The sequence below is a fragment of the Mus caroli genome, unplaced genomic scaffold, assembly GCF_978045245.1.
Source record: "Mus caroli unplaced genomic scaffold, Mus_caroli_1 scaffold_12, whole genome shotgun sequence".
Classification (NCBI taxonomy): domain Eukaryota; kingdom Metazoa; phylum Chordata; class Mammalia; order Rodentia; family Muridae; genus Mus; species Mus caroli.
In genome coordinates this window covers 15,714,086-15,727,205 of record NW_028227267.1, presented here as the reverse complement: position 1 = coordinate 15,727,205, position 13,120 = coordinate 15,714,086, and the positions used below count along the sequence as shown (strand labels likewise).

At 43.4% G+C, this 13,120-nt stretch overlaps 1 protein-coding gene and 1 pseudogene across 1 annotated transcript in view; one reads left to right on the top strand and one right to left on the bottom strand.

The window, feature by feature from the left end:
• On the top strand, positions 1–372 carry LOC110309283 (large ribosomal subunit protein eL31 pseudogene; annotated as a pseudogene).
• Lrmda (leucine rich melanocyte differentiation associated) overlaps positions 1–13,120 on the bottom strand; it is a 1,040,878-nt gene that overhangs the window by 497,372 nt on the left and 530,386 nt on the right. The window lies entirely within an intron of this gene.

Sequence of the window (13,120 nt, the reverse complement as noted above, 5' to 3'; positions counted from 1 at the left end):
ATGTCTCCCACAAAGAAGGATGGTGAGAAGATGGGCCGTTCTGCCGATAATGAGGTGGTGACCCGAGAATATACCGTCAACATTCACAAGCGCATCCATGGAGTGGGCTTCAAGAAGTGTGCTCCTCAGGCACTCAAAGAAATGTGGAAGTTTGCCATGGAAGAAATGGGGACACCAGATGTGTGCATTGACACCAGACTCAATAAAGCTGTCTGGGCCAAGGGAATAAGGAATGTTCCATCTCGCAGCCGAATGCATTTGTCCAGAAAACATGAGGACAAGGATTCACCAAACAAGCTCTACACATTGGTAACTTACATGCCTGTTACCACATTTGAAAATCTACTGACAGTTAATGTGGATAAGAACTAACCTGCTGAATGCCAAATAAAGTTGCGAAGTGCCTCCAAAGAGAGAGAGAGAGAGAGAGAGAGAGAGAGAGAGAGAGAGAAGTGTCCATCTTAACAAAGATGACAATAAAGAGTGGCAAGGACTGCATGGACCAGAAAGGTCACACTGTACCTTCTGATATCTCCAGTACTGTTGTATTGTCATAGACAGTGTCAAGATGATCATGGTTGTGTGAAATTGAACAACTTCTAAGGCAAAGGAGACATTACAACCTATTATGCCAGTGAAAGCCCTTGCTCACTTGCTAAGTGATCATTATTCCTACACGGAGCACCTAAGGGAACTCCCTATAAAATACAGGCATTCAGAACTGAGACTCATGAGCCACTGTAGTTTGGGCAAACTCCAAAGCTGAATTTATTTGTCTTCTCCTTAGACTTGACTTTCTGCGCCAGCTTAAAACAACGATTACGGAGAATCCAAAAGTGCAGCACCCTGTTTATCTAACTACTACTAAGAATACTCAAATACGAAGCCCACTGAAGGAAAGATCTATTTGTACTATATCTCATCTGTGGGCTCAACACAGACCTGGGGAGATAACTCAATGGGTAAAGTTAAGTATATGTTATCCCCAGCACACACAGAAAAGCCAGGCATAGTGACACATGCCTGTAACCCAAAACCCAGAATGAAAGAGACGGGAGACTCTTGGAGACTTGTTGGCTAGTAGACTAGCCAGCCAATCTAGCCAACTAGAAAACTCTAGGTTGAAAAAGAGAACCAATATCAAAAAAATAAGGAAGGGCTGGCAAGATGGTACAGGCTAAGTGTCTCCCTATATAAGCATGCAGACCTGAGTCCTACACCCTGCAAATAATTGAAATCAATTCCTGAATATTACACACCACACACACACACACACACCCCACACCCTCACACACATACCATACCCTTGTATGTGTCCTCCATGCAGTAATAGTAAATAAAATAAGATAGAGAGCAACCAATAAAGATATTTAGCATTAACCTCTGGCTTATAGACGTCCATGCACCAGTAAGCATTCTGGCACTCACACACACACACACACACACACACACACACACACACACCACAAAACACACAGCTGCACAATGCATATATGGAAATATATTAAAGTTCACACACATATCCACATTCATTCTCCAAAACACAGCTGTGAACATAAGTAAATAACTCTCAGCATGGAATTGATATTCAATAAAGGTTTCTTTCTTGTTCCCCTCTCAGCTCCGAAGACAAAGTTACACAACAAGATATTATAGAAGAGGACCCGAGGACTCATCCAGTGAATTCTGACTCTCAATAATCCTTGGAGGATATTGGGGAAAGCTAGGTAAATTCTGGCTGTTACACTAGCAATGTTAAACAACACTAACTTCACCTACCAAAGTACATAAACCAAAGCTAAAGAATAAACAAAGCAACAGAAAAGCAGTATAATTTGGAGCAGTGGCTCTTAACCTGTGGGTAGCAACTCTTTCACAGGGGCTAAATAGCAGATATTCTGCATGCCAGGTATTTGCAATTCATAACAGAAGCAAAATTACAGTTATGAAGTAGCAACAACATAATTTTGTGGCTGGGGGGTCACCATAACATGAGATGCTTCTCTTCTTAGACTTGGACAATACAAACAGCTCCTACCTGGCTTACTAAGTTTATACCAGACATCCAGAACAAAGAGGGAGAAGAATTATAAATGAAACAGGATCTGAAAAAGAAAGGGTCAAGTACATAAGTGTTGGGGGCTCCTCTCTTGGTTTGTTGCATTTGAAGGAATTGTTTTTCTCAGCCTAAACAACTCAAACATGGAAACAGAGGACCTGAGGCTCTGTGGCAGATTTCAATCCATGGGGTCAAAAGACCCTTCCACCTAAGACCATTGGAAATATCAGATATTTACATTATGATTCATTACAGTAGCAAAATTATAGTTATGAAGTAGCAACTAAATAGTTTTATAGTTGGGGGTCACCATCACATGAGAAACTGTACTAAAGGTTACAGGATTAGGAAGGGTGAGAACCACTGGGTTAGGGACTCTCAACAAAGTAATACTCAGTATTCCTCCCATAACGATCCATCAAAACATCATGGCCACGTGTCTGCAATGAGCACACTTAAAGAAACAAGTCAACTTATATTTAGAGGGAGCCTCCACTGAGCTTGTTTATATATGAAGGGTTAAATAACCACTGCATTCCAATTGTTTATAATTCCCATGGAGAGACAAGATGTTGACTTGCGGAAATTAAACAATATGAGATTCAAGGAATAATTCAAGGTAACAATAGAACCGTCACAAAGCGATATATGCTTATATGTCACATAAACACTATAGAAAATAAATGGAACAAGAACTCACAGGGAGGGATCACGCTGAGCTGAAAGTCTAGGAAGGGTGTTTTCAGAGAAAGAGGCTCTGAGCTGAGACTTTGAAATGATTGAAGGGTACTCATACTGCTACTTTAAACAGATAGGACTTGATGGTAGAATTTTTAGAAAGACCTTGTGCTAAAGTATAATTTCATAATTAAAGACAACTGGAAATTTTTGCTTAAACACCTGGCTTTTGCGCAATGCCAGAATAATGGGGTATTATAAGAGAAAGTCAGTACTATGGTTGATAGCTTCTTCACTGACTTCAAAGACCCCTTTCTCTTGGTATTCATGTCCTTGTACAACACCTCTGGATGTCTAAATGTGGGATGTACCTTAAGAATGGTTTGCTGAAGAATAATGTAAAAGTGATAGGTGTCACTTCCAAGATAAAGTTACCAAAAGTCTGGACTTTTGCTTTCTAGATTCCTTACCCACAAGCCAGGGTCTCCCCAGGCAGCCAGGATAGCCTTGAGCTCACAAGGATTCTCCTGGGTGAGGACCACAGACAGGGTGTTCTTCTATTGTAGGTCTCTATCATGTCTAGAGAAACCTATTGTCAGGCTACATGGAGAAGAACTGACAGAGGCCTCTAACTGGTGGCCAGAAAGTCAAAGACTCATCTACTATGGTTCAAGGAACTAAATGTTACTACCACTTCCACGGGTATGCTTAGATCCTTTATCCTCTATGGTCAAGTCTTGAAGCCATGCTAGGCCTCTTTGGAACCTTCACTGGGAGATCATGGGGGAAGCTACCATCCAAGTCTCAGTCTACAGAGACTGTATGTTATGTGTTTGTCATTGGAAGCTGTTCAATTTCAGGTTGATCTCATACTCTACAATATGTAACTAATTCAAATGCATCTCTCCCTCTAACCAGCCAACTAAGCCCCCTCTACATGCATGTTAAGTGGATAAATATGGGACTTAGCCAAGGTCAAGGGACACAAAGAGTCACAAAGCATTCACATGTGAGCAAGGTTTGACTTCATATTTGTGATGGCAAACAATTTATATGTGTGTCTCTAATGAAGCACAGGTGAAACAACAGGATATTTGGACCCCAACCCTTCCTTGGAAGCCTTTAGGAGTAGATATGTCAACTTTGTGACCAGTAGTCTAGTCTTCTCTAACAGAATGGGGTTACTTGAACCCTAACTCTTACAACTACAAAGAACCAAGGGTCCTGTAGAAACACCACACTTATCATCCAGAGCCAGGTATTTTTACATGTTCTCCAGCAGGAATCCTTCTAGATTCATCCTGTAGCCTCTCCTGAAAGCTGAAGCTGAGGGAAATGCATTACAGGAATGCACAGAGGCTCGACTGCTTGGGATTGGCTCCTTAAGTCACCTTAGCAGCATGCGTAGCAGCATGCTAAAGTAGTAACCACAGTTTGGAAAGTGAGCTACAACTTACTTTGGTGAGATTCCAGAACTGCAAACTTTGCCTGCCAGAAGGGGTAGACACGAGGCTGCATTCTGCAGAGATGCTGTCCTTTTGGTGTATGCATGTGCAATGGTAGGATGGAGCTTCCAGAAACAGATCTTGAAATGAGGAAGTGGGGATTAATCATTTTTTGGAAGGGGGTCACATTTAGGACCAGAGAGAAGAAAGGACCAAAGTCAATAAGGATGCAGAATGAGGTGGGCGACTGGCTGGCCCTCAGCCCTTCTAGGTCATGGATCAGCAGACTTTTTATGTAAAGGCTGAGATGGTAAGTATGGTAGGATGTGTGGGCCAAATAATTCCTTTTAGCAACTTTTGTAATAGTAGCTACAGACCGAAGCAACTTCACCTGCCTGACAAGGTCTCAGTGGCCAGAAAGAGTGTCTACTACATTCAGCCAGAAACTTTCAGTCTGGTGTGTAGAGGAACAGGTAAATGACAAGAGCAGATGGGGGAGGGGGGGACAACATCCTATGAAGTGACTTTACCTCAGTCTGACCCATTCTTCAAGAAGGAAAGAGTGAAAAAGGCCTGTGAGAGGAGCCAGAGCAGAGGCCTTCCATGGTGGGTGGAGTGTTCACTTTCCATGGCTCTGCCCCCTCCCCACCTCCCCTGCCCTAAAGAACACCACCTGATTCCAACAGGGAGAATTTTCCACTAACGCAGTTTACCTGTTAGGCTAGTTAAGTCTCAGCTAACAATCCCACCACCCCTTGCTTTGGGAGAGCAGAGACTCCTCCACCCTTATGGAGTTCTTGCCTGAGTTGGGCGTGTGTTGCATTGCTGAAGTTGTTGTTGGTTTGAAAATCGAGATCAATGCATCATTTTTCTGGATGGAAAGGAGAGTGAGACAAAAAAATAAAGTTTTGAGCAGTTTCCAGCCCCAGTTCGTTGTAGCCTCAGTGGAGGGGAGCCTCTACCTTCCCTCTCCTCTACAGGAGGCTCGAGGTGAAGACAGAAAAAATTAAATGAAGTTAAATCATCTTATTATATAATTGGGACTAGGCCCCAAGGCTTCAGCAGTCAAGATGGGATTAAGGGCAAGGCCACCTGGGCTGCCATTCTCCTGGGCCCCATTACCACCCTCCTCGTCCCCTTTTATAGCCAACAGATTAAAATGTGAGCCTAGCCATCTTTGATCTTTCACTTGCTGACACAAATCCTTTCGAGCCTCCAACATTTTCTACTGAGGTAATTAGTAGTAATTAAAAGGTTTCCAACAGTCTTTGCTCCTTGTTTCCCAACTGTCTGTCTTTCTTTTCTCCTTCCCCCTCCTTTCCCAAAAGAAATTGCTTTTACAAGTGCCTGCCATCTCTAAAACACAGGCATCTCTCCCTCTCTCCTTTATCTGACTTGGCCAGATCAAGTAGATTAGTGATTCCATTATTCAGAATACAAAGCCAGACAACAGGTTTTACTATCGCACCTGACCTGGTGAGAGTGCAGGGGGCTTAGGCTCAGAAACAAGCTACCCAACTTGTAGGTTTATATAAAAAGACAGTACAATTATGCAGAAAAAGACACCAGGCAGCATCTTCTGCCAAAGAGAGATGCCGTTTAAGGAAGTGTCTGGCTCCAGTATCCATCACATGCACACCAGTATATGCTGTTAAGGTTTGAGTGTGAAATATACCCAACAGGCTCTTGCAGTCAAACACTGGGTCCTCATTTGACTGTGTTGCTCAAAAATAACAGGGCCTAACTAGATGCCACAGGCAGCAAATGGGGTGGGACTTGGGGGCTATAACCACCTACCACTTGGGGTGCTACAGCCTTGTTTCTTGACTGATAACTTCACATGACCAAGTACCCAGTGTTCTTGCCCCAAAGGATGGGAAGCCTTCTTCCTCCAGGCTTTCCTGCCATGATGGATGGCCGCCCCTGAGTCATGAACCAAAATAACCCTTTCCTCCTTTAAGCGTCTGTCAAGTGTCCTGCCACACCAACAAGAAAGAGAATGAATGTATCCACTGATCTGTACACACGGCTTCTCTACCCAAACACCTCCTTGTTCCCTTCCCATGCTCACTATCTGTTTGAGGTTGTAATACAGGGGGAAATTGAAAATGTCAGAAGTAAGGAGAAGAAAAAATTATATTACCAAACATACAGACATATAATTGTCTTGCATCATACACACACATAGACACATACTCATATGTACACATATATACACTCTCACACAGAGACACACACTGACACACACACAGAAACACAGATATACACATACACACACATAGACAAACATGTAGGCATATAGACACACAATTCATCTGATTGTGATGTACAGGCATGCAAGTACACTCACATACTCAGACACACACTTAAACACTTAGATATACACAGAGACACACAGACACACACACATAAACACACAGACATACCTAGACACAAACACACATAGACATATAGACTCACACAGAGACACACAGAGAAATACACACAGGCACTCACATGCACACACACACACACACACACACACACACACACACACTGACCCACAGGTGCAAATACACAATCAGATGAATAGTTATTATAATCTCCCATTGGCTCATCGCCATTGAGTAAGGCACAGAAGTTCCTATTTGACCTGTAGGTCATGAGTTCTATCCTGGAAAATGTATAACTTTAACATGAGTTTCTGAGATGTGTCAAGTCCTGCAAGCGCAGCTGTTAACAAAGATTTATCATGGTTGGAGACAGAACAGAGCCTTATTGCTGCCCAGACACTATTCCAGGTAGGATGAGGGGTACCTGGTAGAGACTAAATACCACAATGACCCACAAATAGAAGTTTAGTGCTGACAGCGGGTCTTTGCTTAAGTGTCCCAAGATTCATTTTTGTTCTCTGATTTGAATGACTGAGTAAACTAGAGCTAGACTGTACTCTGCCCTAATCTGAGAGATTAGTCCTCTCACAGAGACCCTATATGTCTGTGGTCCATCTCCTTCCACCCTTCCTCCAGCCTGGCCTTTAAGAAGCAATGGAAGGTTCCGATTTAGCATGACTTTCTCCACCCCTCAGCTCTCCATCCTCCTCCATCCATAGGGAAGCAAATGAGGAGGCAGGCAAACACCGTTGCAGGTCAGATCGACTAAGAAGCTAGATGCTTACCCACATGCTTGTGCTTCCTGGCTGCTCAACAAAACTCTCAAAGCTGATTCCTGAAAGACAGAAAATCTAAGATGCAGAGGGATAAGATAAGCTTCATGCTGCTTGTGTGAACACCTGATAACTTGAACATGGCTCTAAACCATCCTCCAAATATGTGCTCAACTGATCACAGGGGCAAACTAAAGATGGGAGAAGGAACTCAGCTGCTCAAGGTCACACTGAAGCTCCTGGCCATGACCTCAATCTCTTTACACCATTTAGACACACCCTGGATAGGGAGGTTATTAGATAAATCCATTTCCGCACCCCTCTTCCTGGTATCCAGCCATTTCTAGAAGTTTGGAAAATATCCCTTTACAACACTATGAGTTCTATGACAGCAGTGGCTACAGCAAGCAACCCCTTTTTCTAACTCTTCTGCTGAGGCCTTTCACGCTAAATGGATAGAAATCCAACTTCAGAGCTCCTGGGCCCAGGTATTAGTCACTTCATAGCAAATGGGCTTTGATGAGGCTCCCAATAATTAGTGGAGGGTGCCACTAAAAACATATATCCATGCTACAAACCCATCTTCCTATGTAAAAATAAAAAAAAATAAAAATAAAACACCAACACTGAAAAGTAATGGATTTAATGGTCTAGAAAATCTAGACGCTGGAAACTCCAAGGGAGATCGTATTAAATTAGACCAGTACAAACAAGCCAAACTACATTTATCCTCTTGTGCTTACAGATTTTATCTCCTTAACCAGGTTTTCAGGGCTAGTCTGTTTTCAATGAAGAGAATTTTTGAATGTCAAGTCCCAGGATTCCTAGGTAGAGGATAATTTACCCCCAGGCCAGCTGGGGCTGTACATACACAGTTCTCAGCAGAGGGGCTGAAACACAGGCTCACTTTCTTCCTGCTTCACAGCACAGTACCTACTGACAAACAGCTAGAAGGGATTCTGGGATAGGTAGAGGTAGAAAGCAAGGTTCACTTGTTTTTCTCCTTCATGAGAGAGTGAGGAGGCAAGCGGTGAGCCTGGAGGGAGAAAAGAACCTACATGGAAGGCTAAGGACTGGGTGCTGCCTATTCTGGAAAAGCAGATATAAACTGAATTAAGAACACTCCAGAAAATCTGGTGGGCCTGGCATAGCTTAGGTGCTTTCCCAGAACAAAGAAGACAAGACATCATTTTATTTATTTATTTATTTTTACTTCACAAAATAACAATAATAACCACACTGACTTGCCTCTAGAACGCATGGTAAAGGAGTCTGGATCTATCCAATCTTTCCGTCCCATGGATTTTTTTCCAGGCCTGCTGTATAAGAAAGGTTTCCCACCCTTCGAGGAGGGTGTCAGCTTCTGGCAGGTCTGATTAATAACTAAGGCACAATTGCAATGGGAAGAATGGGGGGGATTAGGAATTACTTTAAAAATTTTTTAAAAATACTTTGACAGTGTCTCTTTGAGAATTGCATTTAGATTGCATTAGATTCTTACTAAGGTTGAGTTTAGATGCAGGGGGTGGGTGGGGGGGTGGGAGTAGGGGGATGAAGGGACATTATGTTTACCATGAGACACTCATCTCTCAGAACTGATGGGGACAGGCATGAGCAGCTGATGTCAGACTGAGACATTTACAGCTGCTCCTCCCCCCTCCCCCCAATTCAGGGAGTGTCTGGAGAGAAGGAAATCCAGGCAGGGGTTAATCTGATCAGGGTCACCACAGAGAGACTAAGAACAGTCACGGTCATGCCCTCAGACCATCTAGAGTTCCTTGGAGATGTTAATGACCTGCAAGAGAAAGAGGTCTAGAAGGTGATCCAGACTCTCCAAAATACAGAGGGCTAAGAGACTGACACCCAACAGCCAGCACTCACATATCAGAGGGGCACAGATGAGACAAGTCCCATTAAATCCACTCCTTCCTCCTTTGGGTTCTCCTGTACTTGCACCATAAGGTATCACTTTTTTTTTCTCACTAATCCTCACTGAAGGGTCTCATCCAAAGGCCATTTCCTTACTTAACTCTAAAGGAAGAAGAGGGTATGTCTAATGCAAGATGTGGTTTGTGTTTATTGTTGTTTTCTGGGTAAAGGATGACTCTTGGTTTGTTGAAAAAAGACAGGACTGAGAGTCAGGAACAATGGTATACTAAAGAAGCAGAGTGGGAGCTGGTAAATACCCACCTTGGAAGGGACAGGGGCATTAAAACTAATGTAATCAGAGACTGAGAAAGCTTGACCTGGTGATAAATGCTTATAGTCCCACCACTGGGGAGGCAAGACAGGCAGATCCCTAGAGCACACAGACCAGCTAGCCTAGTCTACTGTGTGTGCTCCTGATACTAGTCTCAAAAGACAAAATGGACAGATAGCTCCTGTGGAATGGCATCCAGGCTTGACCTCTTACTTCCACAAGCATTGCACAGTCATGCACACACACACGTGCACCCTCATACACATAAGCATTCACATACACTTGCACTCACACAAACTCTATAGACAATGCAGCCCCTTTTTGTGTGGACTTGGGACAGTCATACCTTCCCCCAGGCCCAGGTGTAACACTATTCAGTAGAACTGGTTTTAGGGCCACTTTGACACCAGGTACTCTGGGTGACCTTGGTTCAAGCCTGAGTCAGAAGTTCATCAGGAAAACCTAAGAGGAGTCACTAGATAATTACTAAATCTGATCTATTTAAAAGTTTCTAAGAATCCATGTTCTCTCTCCTAAATATTAAAATATAAACATTGCGGCATTGGGAGAAGTCTCATATAAGAATGGCTAAGGAAGGCCTAAATCATAATTAAAGATGGGCCTATTTTCCAAGTCCTCAAATGCCAGCAAATACTGGCCTCATCCTCAAAGAGGGGGAAAAAAAAAGAGGAATTCCCTGGCTCTAAGTCTTGTTGCTCTGTTTGTCCACTGTGGTCCAGAGACATGGTGGCAGGGACCACAGGAGTATCTGCTCACTTGCCCAGGTATGACACAAGCCATCTAGATGTACCATTCCTCTATGTCCTGTGGTCTTTTACACTAGGCAATGCTATCTATGTGTGTAGAACCACATAAGAGACAGAAGCCAGCTTGGTTTTGAAGGCAAAGGTGTTTCTGTTTCCTTTTTATTTATCTTTCTCAAAAATGAGTTTGTATGCTTCAAGGTCAACTGGAGAACTGGTATTTCAGGCAAAAAGAAGATGAAAAAAGTATTTAAACTGCTATGGTTGAAAAGCTTAACCAGTAAAGTCAGTCCCTCCAGGCTTTAGTCAATGGGAATGAGAGCAACAGTTTCCAGCTAGTCTATTCAGTCTACAGAAGGGATTGCTAGACTGAGGGGGACCCTCCCCCACCCCATTTCCAAAGTGCAATCCATTCCCCACTTCTAAGAAGCATTTTGACAGAGCCTATTGTGCAGCTTTCTCAGGACATTAGCCACCCCAGCACAAACACTCTATGGCGATAAGAGCTCTTTCCCAGGGTGTTCTTCACCCCCTCCATCTCTCCTCCACCATCCCTGCAACCTCACATCCCGGAGGCTATGCTGCCCAAACCCATAAGCAGAGAGGATCTCTAACACCCGCCACTTGCTTAAAATTGATTTTCAGATGAGAGCTGGTGAGAGCCAAGTACCTCCATAGTTTAGAACACTCATCATCTCTGAAGATGAAGTCATTTGCTGTCATAAGCAGAACAGGGGTTAATGACCCAAAATCGAATAAATTACTGGATTCAGATCCATCATAAGCATCAGTTTAAGCCATGTGAAGCAAGGAGTACAGACTCCAAAGACAGACTCTCCCCTTGCTTGTGACAATAAATCAGGAGCTATGCAAAGTATCTCCATAATAAATTAGTCTGGAGATTGCCTTAATTGTGCTACTTGGAGATGTCCTCCCAGGTGGGGACTGAGGGACTAGGGAAGCTTTCCTCCCTGAATCGTTCTCTCATTTGGGACGAGGTGGAGGGGAAACACAAGGCAGAGGCTTCAGCATCATGTTAAATCTTCAAACAATTTATCCAAACAAAAGCCAGAAAGGGGAGAGGTGCTCCCAGAGAATCAGATGAATAAGCAAGATCAATTATGGTGGAGCAGCCCAGCAGCCCTGCTCTATGACACACATCTCAAAGCAAATTTTGCCAGAATGAAATTGACGTGGCCAGTCTGAGCACGAGGGGGGATGGGGGGTCTTTGGAAGGCTGTCTGTCTCCCATCCCAGGCTACGAGAGAGAGAGGGAGAGAGAGAGAGAGAGAGAGAGAGAGAGAGAGAGAGAGAGAGAGAGAGAGAGAGAGAGAGAGAGAATAACAGGAAAGGAGAAAACAGGGGAGGGGAAGCAACGAGGAGCCAAGGCAAGGAGACAGCGGGTGGGTGAATGAAAAACACGCATAATGGCCTGAGGTTTATTTTACAGAGAACAAAATGGCTCAATTTGAGCACTTTAGACTGTCGAAATTGGCTGGTGTAAGATACAAGGGGCTCATCAAAGAGGCCTGTTACATCAGCGGCAGGAGACTGGAGGCCCAGGGGGCAGAGAAAAGGAAAATAAATATATAAATACATAAACACTACACATACACACACATATATAAATACACACATACACACATATATAAATACACACACACAGAGAGAGAGAGAGAGAGAGAGAGAGAGAGAGAGAGAGAGAGAGAGAAAGAGAGGAGAGAGAGAGTCCTGCAAACTTTAGGAAGATAGGAACTTCTAAGACAGGTGATTGGCAGGAAGTGGTTTTCCAGACAGCTAAACTTCATGAAGCTTTTCAAATTGCATCTCCAATGTGTGGGGTTCCTAGGCCTTTGGCCTTTAGCTTTGAATGAATTTACACACACACACACACACACACACACACACACACACACGCACACGCACACGCACACGCACAGGCACACGCACAGGCACACGCACACGCACATGCACACACACGCACATGCACACACATGCACACGCACAAACACACATGCATGCACACACACACACACACACAGAATCTCATTATTTAAAGAAGCCTAGTTGCCTAGTTTATTATTTAGTAAGAACAGTTCTGTTTTGGGGGTGGGGGTGGGGTGGAGAGGTTGCTGTTAAGACCTGCTAATAATTCTGATTCCCCTTTCAAGAGCAATCCACCTCTCACTAAGAAAAAGTCAGAGAGACTGACTAATGGGAGTAATTCAAAGTACCTCAATTAAAATTCAGGTTCTGGCCTTTCGAGCAGTCTATTTAAAGATTTTTTTTTCCTCAAGATTGGTTGTAGACAGATGATTATTAAATATTTATATGTCTATGAAAGGGGAGTTTTTTGTTACTGTTGTCTCTCCTCTTTGAGGGCTCAGAGAATAGCTACTCTATTTGGCTTCTACCCACTTCGTTTCCCAGAACACTCTCCAACTAACTCTCTCTCTCTCTCTCTCTCTCTCTCTCTCTCTCTCTCTCTCTCTCTCTCTCTCTCTCTCTCTCTCACCATAGCATGAATGGAGGATAAGAGGAGATGCTGAACTCTGGCATGGACTAGGGAGCAAAATTCTCACCAACTAGAGTATGCTCATATATTAAACAGAATAGGAAGCCACCTGCTGCTTCAAACCACATGTCCAAATTTAACTGAAATTACATAGTTGAACTTCTATCTCAATGCCTAACAATACCTAAAGTTTTTATATTACTTGAAAATACAGGTGTTTAATTCACATATTTAACCCAAAATATCCTAAAATTGAGCCTCAGCATACAACCAGTAATAAAGTACAGACTCAGAACTTATCCATTCTTAGCAGA